General features: G+C 39.4%; 1 protein-coding gene across 1 annotated transcript in view; it reads left to right on the forward strand.

The window, feature by feature from the left end:
* The window catches only part of Plcxd3 (phosphatidylinositol-specific phospholipase C, X domain containing 3), a 179,372-nt gene that overhangs the window by 37,701 nt on the left and 126,554 nt on the right, over positions 1–15,117 (forward strand). The window lies entirely within an intron of this gene.

Here is a 15,117-nt window from a genome sequence, read left to right on the forward strand (position 1 = left end):
TGATCCCAGCACATGATGCAATATCTGGTATTTAAGATTGGCATTCAGTTAACATTTATGGAATGAAGATCGTTAAGCTTCCTTATTTTTTTATTTCCTTTTTCTTGTTACTGACAATGTCTGGTCATCGTTGCAGATGATATGTCACATCTTCTATTCATTCTGGCTTTGTCTTTTCTTGCCATCACACCTACAGATGCATCTTCATGAATTTCTATCTACCTGTGTTTTCCTCAAGCTGTTCCTAGGGCTGTTTATTCCTTCTATATTTAGTTTTGAATTTTGGGATTGCTAACGCTTCAGGTATTTGAGTCACCTGGATCCGTTTTATTAAGTATTATATCAGCCACCTCCTAGCCCTCTCTGACCTAACTAATCTTTGTTATTACTGAACTCATCATTATTGACTTTGTCAGGAGTAAGGGAGGAAATGAGCCATGCATGGCAGCTAAACATTATACCAGTGGCAACTCCCATTTAGTTCTCTTAAATTGCTGTTGTGTTTTGAAACACATTTTGTACAGCGATGTTGATTTCCGTGAGATCGAACATGAGCATCTGTTTGTGTTTCTTTCTCCACATATGTGCACAGTTCTCCCTTCGCATCAAGAGCAACATTGTGTTGCTGTGATCTATAATTATCGTCTCACAACTATAAATTGTGTGTGTGTGTGTGCGTGTGTGCATGTGTGTGTGTGTGTGTGTGTGTGTGTGTGTGTGTGTGTGTGTGTAAGTGATGAAGACAAGTTGGAACATCGTGGTGTGTAAAATGCGGAACACCTAGTCTTCCTGTGTAACATCACTGTCCTTCCTCCAGCACCTTGTTTCAATGGGTGATAGGCTATGTCGGAAACTCACATGCATATTCCAGTCTTAAAAGACCTAGATCTTATAGGCAGTTTCCAAATCAAAAACAGGTAGAAAAGAGTTCATGTGAAATTATGTAAAGTGCACAATTTGGAAATTGTCCCACTTTTCTGAGAGTGGAGTTCTACTAAACACAAACGCCTTGAGAAGAATGGCCTGCCAGCAATTACTGTGAGGGATGGGTGCCCAGGAACGCATTCTTCCACAGGTTGGCCATTCCTGGAAAGGTACATTATAGATTCTAATCAGACAGTGGAAGCCTCCTTCTCTGAGTAGCCTGCCATATGTACAGTTCAGGAGCATTGCATTGTGTTCTATTCCTGCTGCTGTCACAGAAATCATGTCTACCTCTAATGTTGCTAGGTTATTCTTGTGCTTAGAATTTATTATTTGCAAAAGAAAAATAAAGAGTTCATGGACGGGAACGGATTCGAGGCCATACAGATGTCAACAGTTTCTTAACTTGATTACCTAATAAAATTGAATTATAAATAGTGTTCACATTGACTTGAAGTATTAAAAATGGTTTAAAATAATCCCCAAATATATTTTTATGGATAGCACTTGTGTCCTGTGGGTTGATCTGAGTTAAACAGTTGTGTTTTCCTACCAGAGGAAACACATCATGAACCAACATCTCTCTAAGAAAGAAGACAACAGGAAAGTAACCTTTCTTAATTACCTATATCTATTGTGCCATAACAAAATACCATAAACAGAATACCTTATAGATAATAGATTTTAGTTTCCTCTGGTTCTAGAGGCTCTGAAATCCAAGATCAAGGCACTGGTAGAGTTTGTGTTTGATGAGGGTTTGCGTCCTAGTTTTTGTTCATTGGTTCCTAGGTCATGGTCATTTTTCTTTTGTTGCTGGGTCCTTCATAAAAGCAACAAGCATATCTTTCCCAAGGATACGAATCATGCTCAAGATGTTCTTATCTCAGACACTAAGTACCCAGGCCCATGGCTTTCCTTCAAATACTCTCACTGTAGAGGTTGAGATTCTGCATATTTTTTAAGGGAACACAAACATACACTCATTAGGATTAAAACAGAAGGTAAAGAGTTGGGAAAATGTCTGTCTATCTCTCTTTCTCTCTTTCTGTGTTTCTTTTATTCTTTATTCATCCTTACAAATAGTTTTCCACCCTGTTCTTACCTCTTTTAGAAAAATGTTAGCCATTTTACATACATATTTCACAACCTAGAGTATTTGGAGCAATGGGATTTAATGAAATACAGTTGACAGTTATGTTCTCGTTTGCTAAATGGTTGTACAAAGACCTTAAACAGGATCCCAATAGCTTCCACAGAAGCAGAAAGTATCTAAGATGCCAGTATCTATGATTCTTTAGTGCAATCTGCAATTGCTCATTAACTATTTGCACAGACACATTTTATGTTCCTTCAGATATTTGCTTAATGTAATTTTAATGACAATGTTTACCTTGTCTACTTAATTTAAAACTGAACTACTCCCTCAGCATCTCTAACAACATTATCCCCCTCTACATAGCAACAAGTTGTTCCCTGACCACTACACATGTGCCATAGTACATGCATGGTCCTTTCAACTGTATACATACATGTTTAAAAAGGGATATGCTACATACAGTCTGGGTGTTTGCGACTCCTATTCAGTTGGTATGTGGAATAAGAATCACCAAGATGATTATTTTAAAGGTAGGACATTGGGAGATAATTGGGTCACCAGAACTTAGCACAGATGAATGGTAATCATGCTTTATTAAAGGGTAACTAGAAAGATGTATTTCTTTCCATCATATGAAGACACAACTGGAAAGAGGAATTTATGACAAAAAAAACTAGGACTTTACTCTGATCTATGCTCACTCATCATTATTAATGCTATCAGAGGACAACACAGGATACCTTTGAAGATGATAAATATGTTCATTACCCTGACTATCACAATGGGTCCATAAGTACATCTATGTATATAATGACCAAAACAGAACTGAATTCTATACTTTTCCAAGTACATTCACTGATTTTTTAAAAATACAAAACATAATAAATGTTTTCAATTTATAATATTTTAAACTTATGTTTATCGATACATAATCTCATTGTAAAGAGAGGGAATACCTAGTAGGAAGATGCTTAGTTAATAGATCTTAGTTGTTCGCAGTACAAATAAGTGGCAAGTGACCCAAAGTATGATACTGTGTCTGATTTATAAATCCTACAATACATGTAGGCTTTGAACGTTGCTTTGTGTACCCTAAATAGATTGCATACACTTTCTTAGAGCAAATAAAAAAGAAAACAAAACAAAGAAGATGGAATGGTTCAGATTCTTTTGAGTTTGGAGATAGCTATGGGTGCTTTATAATTACGTTCTGGTTTTATTAGTTTATTTTTGTCATTATCGGTGGTGATGGCGGTGGTAGTAGTGATGGTGGTGGTAGTAGTGATGGTGGTGACGGTTTTCTCTCTCTCTCTCGCTCTCTCTCTGTGTGTGTGTGTGTGTGATTTGTGTGTGTGTGTGTGTGTGTGTGTGTGATTTGTGTATGTGAGTGTGTACACAGACATGCCAAAGCACATGTGTGGATGTCACAGGATAATTTTTAGAAGTTGGTCTTGTACTTTCACCACAGGTCTGGTGATCAAAGTGAGGTCATAGGAGGTAGACACAGATCTTTAGGCTTCGCAGGCAGTTTTTAACCTGCTGAGCCATCTCTGCAGCCCAGGATTTTGTTCCTTTAATTATAAATGCTTTTAAATTCCTAGTAATAGCTGCGCTTGCTAGCAATCTTGAAGAAAATCAGTCACCATTGTTCAAATAAATATGTCTCTGCCCACACTGACCTTGAAGTAGAGTATACAGAAATGTTCTCTGGAGCCAATGTTGGGGAAGCTTGGGTGTACAAAATTGCCTTTGTGTATGCCTGTATGGTTTTTATTTTAGATTTAGAGTTAGAATTTTCACTGCTTGAATTTTCTGAAGGCTAGGGGATATCACTTGAACAGCAGATACATAGGCGTTGACACGATTACACTCACGTGCCTGTGTTTGTCACGGGGCTGGCATCAGTACCCACTCATTTTTCTTTTGCCTAAGTGATAGCAATAATAATATCTATAAAGTTTAGATAACATCAGTGTATCTTCTGAATTTGGATGAAAGCTAACCAGATCCACATTGTGTATTGTACGTAGGTGTTTTCAAATCACTTCTTTGCCCTTCTGTAGGATTTAGTAATGTTTGATGCTCTCGAAATCTCGACACTACTGAACTAAAGAGAATGGAGAGAAAGAAGTCCCAATTTGTACAAGCAACATAGCAGGAAGCAATTTTTATCAAAATTTAGGAATATGGATCAGCAAGGAAAGGCTAAACTTAGGACACTAAGTCTGAGCTCAGTCCTCCACCCCTTGAACCTGCCTTCTTCTATCTTAAGGTTTATGCTTAGTGTTAATGGTCAACTTGACAGGATCTAGAATCACGTAGAAAACTCAGCCATGCCTGTTAGGATTATGTTGATTAACTGATTTAGGAATGCCCATGTTAATCTTTTGGTGATACCATTACCTAGGTACGGGCTTCTGGACTGTGCAAAATGTATTAAAAGGTCTGAGCACTGGGAGGCATCCATTGTGGATGCAGTGTGACCAACTGCTTCAAGCTCCTGCTACTTAGACCTCCTCACCATTATAGACTGCAGTGTGAAGTGCAAGCAAGATTTGAGTTGTTGTGTTAGGGTACTTTATAGCAACAGGAGAACAAATTAAGATATGGTTCTTGGTTTTATTTCAATAAGGAAAGTGATTCCTTTGGGAAGCAAGACTTGGCTAACAGCATGACAGTCAAAAGCTCAGTGCTTTCCAACAGTCATGAAAATGAGAGTTAGGTAAAGCTCATTCTAAGGGTCAGGCAAGTAAAAAGAAAAGGAACCATAGAAGAGCTAGTTCATCAGGGAATTCCCTCTGGCACACTTAATTAGATGAGTTATTGAGTCATCTGCTGATCCTAAAATTTGGGACAGATACTCAACATAAAACAAAAATATTTCACCTCTTCTCAATGAAACAAATATTTTGCTTATTTTTAGAAATGTTTGTCAAAGGGCTTTTTTTCCCTTTTGCATAAACCTTTGAACACTTTAACTTTGCTGTCACAGTTGATTGTACCCGTCTTTTCTGTTTTGAGTGACATTGTGGATATCAAGGATGACTCTGAGTTGATTTTGCAATAATAGACACTTAACCGCCTGTTATCCCTCCTCACATAGATACCTTTTTATCACACTGGCCAATGACTACCATGTGGCATTTGTTCTACACATCTCTTCTTTTAAAGATTTATTTTATTTTGGATTACGGTATGAATGTGTCTGGTTATGGGTGCAGATGCCATGAAGGCCAAAAGAGGTTGTGGATCTTTTGGAGGGAGAGTTGCTGGTGTTCTTAGAATGTAACTTGGGTCCTCCAGAAGGTCAAGACATGTTCTTACCCTGTGAGGCATCTCTACAACCTTAATTCTACGTATTATGGGAGAGAAGTCACCTCCTTCTCCATCTGCATCTCTGAAGTAAAAAAATTAGAATAAAATATATTAATTAGTTAATTTATATGTTCATTTTTACTTTTAACTGAAATGTCACAGGGTACATAGTAGTACGTGAAAGCCTTGGGCCTTTGGTACCTCATGATGCATGTGCTTTAGGATAAAATCATGCATTTGCCATGTACACAAACAAACAAACACCACTTTGTTTCTAAACTTCATCTGATACTCACTCTGAGATCATCTCCAGAATAGAGATAAAGATACAGGTTCATTCTCTTGAACCATTACTTTGTGGTAGAGAAGCCAGAGCTCCCATAGCTTCCTTTGTTAGATTGCCTGTTGTTCCTCACACCTCTCTTCCCTGCTTTTACCCCCTTTCAGGGTCTATTCCACAAGCCAGCTCTTCTCTGCTATTTTCATGTTTCTCTTTGCTCTGTCTGTAGAATCTTCTCTGTGGAGAGAAGAATGGATGGATATCTTCAATCTCTCTCTCTCTCTCTCTCTCTCTCTCTCTCTCTCTCTCTCTGTACCTTATGCAGGAGGCTCTTTACATGGTCATCAGAAGTCAACCAAGGACACAGGAAGCCTATATCTAGATGTGTCAAAATTTCTTACGTGTTCTGAGAAAGTGAAAGAAAATGGAAAAAACAAAAACAAATAAAAACAAACAAACAAATAAAAATCCAAAACAAATTAACCCAGGAAACTGTTTTTCTTTTCCATTGGATTACTTAAGTTAGGCATGCCTTTGGGAGAAACTTCTAGCCTGCTTTTTTCATGTTGGGTTTGCAAAAACACATTCAAGCTTTGAGGAGCTCTCCTGATAGACATTTTCTTCAGCTTCTACCCACGGAACTTCCCCTTGAAACTATTGATGGATATGAGGTTACATTTTCAATCTCAGTTGATTGAAACTTGCTAATTAAAACCTCATGTCCTTTCTTTCGGAGACCTTTGAAAAATGGAGTGTAGATGCTTGTTTATAACTGATATAGTGGCTGCCCAGCTGGAAGCTCTCCTGTCAAGGATGCTATAAATGTTAATTTGCTCGCAATTCTACCTTGTCAGAAACCCAGCGGGCTATCTGCTCTTACATCAGTCTTTTAAAACAGCATTATCCTAGGCCTGACTACCATCCTTACCTTCTCCAGACTTCTTAAGATCTTGGTTCTGGAAAACTCAAGATGAAAGCAAGGTCAGGCTTAGAGAAAGAAAGAACATGCTGTTTCAAAGTTGTAAGATGCATGTTCTTTCCCTTTAGCATGCTTGTATGTGGAAGTGTCTGCTATATTCTTGCTCTCTTTTGTACTTCTCCCAGCAAAACCATGGACCACTTCTTTAGAATTGAAATGATGAAAGGAGAGCACCTGAACATCCTTTCTCTGAAGGCGGAAGGATTGCACAGCGTCTTCAACACTGACATTTCAGATGCATAGCCCAGCAGACACAATTAGTGTTCTGTTTCTACCCCTTGTCCCTCCAGGGACTTTTCAATGTAAGACGCTATGACTGAATAGAGTGGGAGATTAGGCTTAACCAATGACAAGAGAAAACTGAGAGGTAAATATCACAACCTCTTTAATTCTCAAATGAGACAGATGTGGGAATGATCCATTGTATATCTCATGTGACCTCAATAAGTTGCAACTTAACTCAGTCTTACAACCTGCTCAGTAGAGAACGTGCAATGGTCCATTCCTTTCATTTTAATTTTTCTCCTGACATGATATATAAAAAAAATCACTAATAAAGATACAGATATGAAAATAATGCCCTGAAAATGCCCTGGGGAAGGAGTTATGGTGGTTTTAGTGAAAAGGAAACTTTGAAGGTACAGAAAGCAGGTGTGAATCTGGGTCTGGCTTTTAAGGGAGCACTGAATTAATAATCATATATACAAGTCTCCTTGACTATAGGTGTCGACTCTTTACCTGCCAACCTTCTGTCTATCTGTCTGTCCTTCTTAGTTCCTTGTCAACTTGACACAGATAGGGTCATCAAGGGAATGATAACCTCAATTTAGAAAATGCCTCCATCACATTGGCCTAGAGGCAGGTCTGTGAGACATTTTCATATTTAGTGATTGCTGGGGAAGGCCCAAGACCTGTGATGATCAATCCATCCTTGGAAAGTGGTTCTGGGCTGTATAAGAAAGCAGGTTGAGTAAGCCATGGATAGCAAGCTAGTGAGAAGAGCAATGCTCCTGCTTCAGTTCCTTCCTCCAGGTTTCTGACATTAATTCTTATCTTGGGTTCCCTTAATGAGGAACAGATACAAGGGCATATAAATCACCTAACAGTTTTCTCTTCATGTTGCTTTTGTTCATGGTCTTGAGGAAAATAGTTAAAAGAAAAACAATACACTATTTTAACATCTATCTACTTATTTATTTTTACAGTCATGGGAACAAATCCAGGACTTGAACATGCTGGGCAAGTGCTACACTTTTAGGCACACACTCCTAGGCTTTGAAGACTTTCAAACTGAAATGTTTGGAAGGTGTATTCTTTCCTTTTCCTCTTCTTCTCTCTCATTTAAAGCAAGGTAGTAACATTCATTCATTTTCCCATTCTCCTATCCATTAATTGCTTGATTCTTGGCAGAGAAAGGATAAACGTGTGATTCAGATGATTGAGGAGTTAAGCAAATAAGGATGGAACTTAAGTTTGGAGATGTGTTACAGGTGTTTTTTGTTAACTTTTCCCGGGAGACTCAGTGCAGGCTATCTTGAGCCCGCACACCAGTTCTGTATGGTTTAACATGAGAGAAGTTTGATGATTTTGTCTGACTCTCAAGTCCTATCCAGTGTCTCTATGACTTTGTGGTCATCAATTGTCAAGGAATTGTCAAAGAACAATAGTTTTTACTTTCTTTCTTTCTTCTTTTTTTTTCTCAAAGAGGCCTCTTTGGAATGAGGGGAGTTAGAAGGCTCCACAAAATCAGTGTGGCCCGAGTTTGCCTGTAGCCTCATCCTGTTCATGGTCGGGTGACTTTTTCTCCTTTTTTAAAGCAGTAAAAAAAAATTAAAATCAGTCAGGGACAATGGGCTCCACACACCAGTGAAGAGCTTTTTTTTTTTTTTTTTTTTTTTTAAATTAACTTGAGTGTTTCTTATTTACATTTCGAGTATTATTCCCTTTCCCGGTTTCCGGGCAAACATCCCCCTCCCCCCTCCCCTTCTTTATGGGTGTTCCCCTCCCCATCCTCCCCCTATTGCCGCCCTCCCCCCAACAATCACATTCACTGGGGGTTCAGTCTTAGCAGGACCCAGGGCTTCCCCTTCCACTGGTGCTCTTACTAGGATATTCATTGCTACCTATGAGGTCAGAGTCCAGGGTCAGTCCATGTATAGTCTTTGGGTAGTGGCTTAGTCCCTGGAAGCTCTGGTTGCTTGGCATTGTTGTACGTATGGGGTCTCGAGCCCCTTCAAGCTCTTCCAGTTCTTTCTCTGATTCCTTCAACGGGGGTCCTGTTCTCAGTTCAGTGGTTTGCTTCTGGCATTCGCCTCCGTATTTGCTGTATTCTGGCTGTGTCTCTCAGGAGAGATCTACATCCGGCTCCTGTCGGCCTGCACTTCTTTGCTTCATCCATCTTGTCTAATTGGGTGGCTGTATATGTATGGGCCACATGTGGGTCAGGCTCTGAATGGGTGTTCCTTCTGTGTCTGTTTTAATCTTTGCCTCTCTATTCCCTGCCACGGGTTCTTGTTCCCCTTTTAAAGAAGGAGTGAAGCACAGTGAAGAACTTCTTGACTGTGCACTGAGCCCACAGTCTTTGATGTCAGTTATGGGCCTGAAGCTGGTGAGAAATGTGATCTATGAACACCATGTTCCACCCTTTATAGCCGTTGTTAGAGCTACCCTGAGACCTGAGGACAACCATCCCTCTTTGCCCTCTTTGTCCTTCCGTGTCCTTCTTTGTTTTGGTGTATGAATGATCGGTGGCATTTGCATAGGTTTGGAGCACATCAAGCAAGAATAGGAAAAATGCTTCTGAATTTGTTCAGAGCACAGCGTGTGACCACACAATGATGGCAAGTTAATGGGCTTTGTCTTAGTGAGGTAACTGTCCTCCCAGGTTTGGAGGTTTATGATAGTTTTATTTGTCAGCCTAAGCAGATACAAGAAGAAAGGATAGCTTTGTGCTGACATATTTTCAGGTCTGTTTGCAGAAAAAAGTGTTATGACTTCCTCCTGCTCTGGTCTTTGGTCATTTCAATACCCCTTTGTCCTTTAATGGTGGTGATTCCATGCACAATTCCCCTTAGCAGGACCACCCACATGATTTAGAGTAAGAGGTTATTCAAATTATATGTATTCCACAGAGCTGACTCCTAATTCCAATGTGCTACTATTAAACAAAGTCTCTAAGTATATTGACCCCATTTCTCAATACCCTGCACTATGCCTTTTCTTCCTTCCATCCCCTCCCAGAATCCAGCCCGCTTTAGGACCCTGAAAATGATAAATGCAGGTCGCTGATACCTCCCAACAAAAACATTGCCTGGATGCTTGCCCTTTGCTTTTAAAGATATTTTGCCCTTGTCTTTTTTTTTGCCCAAATTATTTTTCTTCATTCATGTCAATTACCACTGACTCTTTAACACTAGCTAATGACCATCTCTTTCGTAGCCTGCTTTTCTGGTAACTTGTTAATGCTTTGCAATGAGAAGAAAAGGGCAACAGCTCTATTAACACAACCAAATTGATTCATAATCAGACATGAACCAGGAAGTAGGTAAGAGTTTTTACAAGCACTAAAGGTTAATAGAACCATTCTCCAGCCTAATTTCCAAGCCAACCTGCATGAAGTTTTCTGACCTCCACCCCCAGACACGCAACCATTGCATAAGAGCTTTGGGCATGGGTGGCATGTAGGTGGAAGTTATTTCTGAACACTAATAGCTTTTTCAAGCATTGAACAGTTTTTACAGCACCCCTACAATGTAGCCCCAACAACATTCACACTAAGGAAATTATATAGTTAATTTAGCATTTATACAGAAGATTGGTTTCCAAATGGAAAAACTTATTTCAGTCAAAACTAGCACTTACTCTTTCCATGGAGATTTTTACACAGGCTCCATTTTGTCAGCAGGAAACACCCTTGTGAAGGTAAGTTTTGGAGGTGAGCAGTGGAGTCATATAACCACCCAATCAGCTCTTACGTGAACGACCAGCTGGATAAAAGCCATACCTTCCATTACCGTCTAAATACTTCGGTCTGAATATGATTGACAGTCAATCTCTCTTCGAAAGCCAAAGAGACCTTGCGTTGGCCTCTACATGTCCATTCACTGATGGGAAGGAACCCAACAACACCATTCCCTCTTCGCTCATGGAGACCTTCATTGTGGGATCATTCTGGGTTGTAATGTTTCCTTCTTATCCTCCTACCCTCTAAATCTGCTGCTGCTACATTTCAATTTTTTGGTAATTTTACTTCCTTGATCTCTCCCCACCAGAGAAGACTATGATGACCCATTTCAGATATTTTTAGAATCTGTTTCCAAATGAGGATGGTTGGCAGATTGTGATGTTCCCACAGAAGTCTGGAAGGTGTGCATATTTCTTTACCTCTGAATGTTCTAAGTGCTGTCACGCCTTTAAGGCACTGGCTTCATTTTGCTTTGTCTCTCCTTGTGTGTCAGTGGCATACACGCATCCCTATCAGCATAATTCATGTCGTGAGAGCTCGGATGGTCTGGCTTAGGTGCCCTTCATAACAAGAGAGCCTCAACACTGGATATAATAAATTGGACCTTGAAAATAGTTCGTAACCAGGAATGATTCCCTGCAATGCAATAAACAGGCTTTGTTATAAATTCAGTTGGCAGGATCTTCAAAGCCACAAATCAAAAACGACCTTCCTCCAGGTTGACTCTGCTCAGCACTTTTATATAAAAAACCATATTTCTGCTCAGGGCAGTGGATTTAGAATCACATTAGTGATGAATTTTTCTGGAGATATTTCCAGAGAGCATATTTCCATATTCCCACATTGTTTCCAGTCTTCTGTTAAAAAGAAAGTTCATCAAATAAGCTCTCCCCTTTACTTCATGAGCATAAGCCAATTATCCTTCCTGAGTTTTTCTTCTTTAAAACAAAACAATACCCCAAAGCACTCTAATCATTGCCAAAATAAAATTTATACTAAGAGCAAATCCTTCTAAGGAGCTTACTGTATGCCACCATAATCTGAAAGCTCAAGAATAACTTTGATGCAACTTTTTGAGGAGTAATTTGCTTTTACACAGTTAGTGGACTTCAGTCTGTGGTAGCGGTTTAGCAAGCCATTTACCAGTGTATGTCATCATCTGCAGTCCAGAAGTCCTGCTTGAGTTGTGTTTTCCTGCATTAGCCCAGGTTTTACTAATGTGCAGCATGTGTAATGGCTTTGCTGATTAAGGATAAGAATTAGAATTACAGATTTGATTAATCATTACAGATTCAATATAAGATATCGAAGATAATTCTAAAATTGTACCTAAGGTAATATCTAACCATTAAGGATATCTATCTCATTCTATAGATATTGGGAATTAATAGCAATACATTTGATAAATAGACAGGGTGAACTGTAGTGGGTTAAGACTATAAACTTTCAAAACCTGCCTGCTCTCAGTTACCTTCTCCCTCCAGCAAGGCCTCATCATCTCCTCAAAACCTAGAAACAACTGGAGACCAAGTGCGTAAACACTTGAGGCAATGAAGGGCATTGACATATAAACTACCATAGGCTTATAATTCATCAAGAGGAATTTAGCTTAATTATAGATACATATGTCATTCTTAGTGGACAAAGTCGATGTTACTACCTGGTTTTAAAAAAAAAAACATTGGCGGATATTACCTGAGATGCACTAAATGAATCTTTCCAAAATAAGCAAAAATTTGACTCCATTTTTCCTGATTTTCCAAGTTAAGGTAAAATTAGAAATTCTTTCTTTGACCCTACTCTTCCATGCTGAGACATAATTGGCTATAATACCACTATTCCAAAGAAAGATTGAGGAGCTGTCAATATAACTTAATAGATGGAGGCGCTTACAACCAAGTCCTGGGATCAGTCCATAGAACCTGTGAAGTGGAAGGAGAGAACCCACTCCTGCAAACTGTCATCTGACCTTGATATGAATATCTTTGGCATGTATGAGTGCCTCTACATGCACAATAATTAATTAATTAATTAATTAATTAATAAATGAAATTTTAAGAAAGACATTCAGACAGTTGGGGACATATGTAAGGAGAAACCAATGCTCAGCTAGGAGGCACGTTTAAAACAACAGACACTACCCAGCACTGTGTATAAATATTATATAATAATTACCCTCACTGTTCACCTCCAATTGAAGTGATTGGGTAAAATTTAAGTGGAAACATTAGCCTAGACACAACTAAAACAACTCAAGAAGAAAGTATACCAAAGATTGTTTTGTACTTCTTTGATTTTGACATATCAGGAGTGCTCCAGCTAATGGAATGAAAAGATAATGGCACTCATGAGATGTCATCATAGCTTGGGAACAGTACCCAACCAGAATGGGGTTAAAAGTGAAGCTAAATGACGCCATGTAATATTGATGAATTTTCAGACAAATGTGTTAATTTTGGTCCAATTACAGGTTCTCCTGATACCTCTATCTGTTTCTATTTTGTCTGTATTTCACCCAACATGCTCTAAAATGCTTGTCAAAAAGGTAATAGTTTGGTTCTATAAATATATTGCATATCTTCAGGGAGGAGCCTTGGTTCAGATATCCTTCCTCAGATCATGCATTCTTCCTAGCATGCTGGTCAAGAGTTATTCTGCCTCTATGTTCCGTACAGTGAGTAGCAGTGGATGCTTACTAATCTACTCTCTGGGATAACTGCTTATATATGTCAAACTGTGCAATGGGTATCCCTAATCTGAAAATAGGATGCCGAATGTGTTATAAAATCTGAAGTCTTTCCAACACCAAGTTGACATCACAAGTAGAAAATCCTACACCATGAGACATTTCATGCATAAGATCGTGAAAAATACTTCATAAAATTACTTTCATACTAAGCACATGTGAAGCATAAGTTGTTGTTCCCTAAGATATGTCTCTGAAGTCCTGAATCACCGGTATTAAGATATTGATACATTCAGAGAGACCAGTTATTAGTCATCATTACTGCACACATCATAGTGCACATCTACATGGATCATTTACTTGAGATGGCCTCTTGGTACATTCAGGACACTCAAGAGACATATGATATGTGAGGTTGAATAATACATTTTATTCTTTGCTAGTAGACTTCTTTTTAATAACTGCGCATGCTCTTTGAAGTGATACAGCTCAGACTAGTTAATATCTAATGCAGATTCACGGTCAATATCAATGATAATATTTCAAAAGCTCTGTCATCACTACAAAAAAGGATGTTTCCAGCTTCATCGTAATCTAACAGGGTCACACACCATGTTTCGACTCTATTGTTGACAAAAATGTTATATATCACCAATTTGAAAAATGTTAAATTAAAATACTTTTTTTTATTAACTTGAATATTTCTTATATACATTTCGAGTGTTATTCCCTTTCCCGGTATCCGGGCAAACATCCCCTTCCCCCCTCCCCTTCCTTATGGGTGTTCCCCTCCCAACCCTCCCCCCATTGCCGCCCTCCCCCCACCAGTCTAGTTCACTGGGGGTTCAGTCTTAGCAGGACCCAGGGCTTCCCCTTCCACTGGTGCTCTTACTAGGATATTCATTGCTACCTATGAGGTCAGAGTCCAGGGTCAGTCCATGTATAGTCTTTGGGTAGTGGCTTAGTCCCTGGAAGCTCTGGTTGCTTGGCATTGTTGTACGTATGGGGTCTCGAGCCCCTGCAAGCTCTTCCAGTTCTTTCTCTGATTCCTTCAACGGGGGTCCTATTCTCAGTTCAGTGGTTTGCTGCTGGCATTCGCCTCTGTATTTGCTGTACTCTGGCTGTGTCTCTCAGGAGCGATCTACATCCGGCTCCTATCAGTCTGCACTTCTTTGCTTCATCTTGTCTAATTGGGTGGCTGTATATGTATGGGCCACATGTGGGGCAGGCTCTGAATGGGAGTTCCTTCAGTCTCTGTTTTAATCTTTGCCTCTCTCTTCCCTGCAAAGGGTATTCTTGTTCCCCTTTTAAAGAAGGAGTGAAGCATTCACATTTTGATCATCCGTCTTGAGTTTCATTTGTTCTAGGCATCTAGGGTAATTCAAGCATTTGGGCTAATAGCCACTTATCAATGAGTGCATACCATGTATGTCTTTCTGTGATTGGGTTAGCTCACTCAGGATGATGTTTTCCAGTTCCAACCATTTGCCTATGATTTTCATAAAGTCGTTGTTTTTGATAGCTGAGTAATATTCCATTGTGTAGATGTACCACATTTTCTGTATCCATTCCTCTGTTGAAGGGCATCTGGGTTCTTTCCAGCTTCTGGCTATTATAAATAAGGCTGCAATGAACATAGTGGAGCACGTGTCTTTTTTATATGTTGGGGCATCTTTTGGGTATATGCCCAAGAGAGGTATAGCTGGATCCTCAGGCAGTTCAATGTCCAATTTAATGAGGATTCTCCAGACTGATTTCCAGAATGGTTGTACCAGTTTGCAATCCCACCAACAATGGAGGAGTGTTCTTCTTCCTCCACATCCTCGCCAGCATCTGTTGTCCCCTGAGTTTTTGATCTTAGCCATTCTCACTG

Source organism: Rattus norvegicus, chromosome 2, assembly GCF_036323735.1.
Source record: "Rattus norvegicus strain BN/NHsdMcwi chromosome 2, GRCr8, whole genome shotgun sequence".
Classification (NCBI taxonomy): domain Eukaryota; kingdom Metazoa; phylum Chordata; class Mammalia; order Rodentia; family Muridae; genus Rattus; species Rattus norvegicus.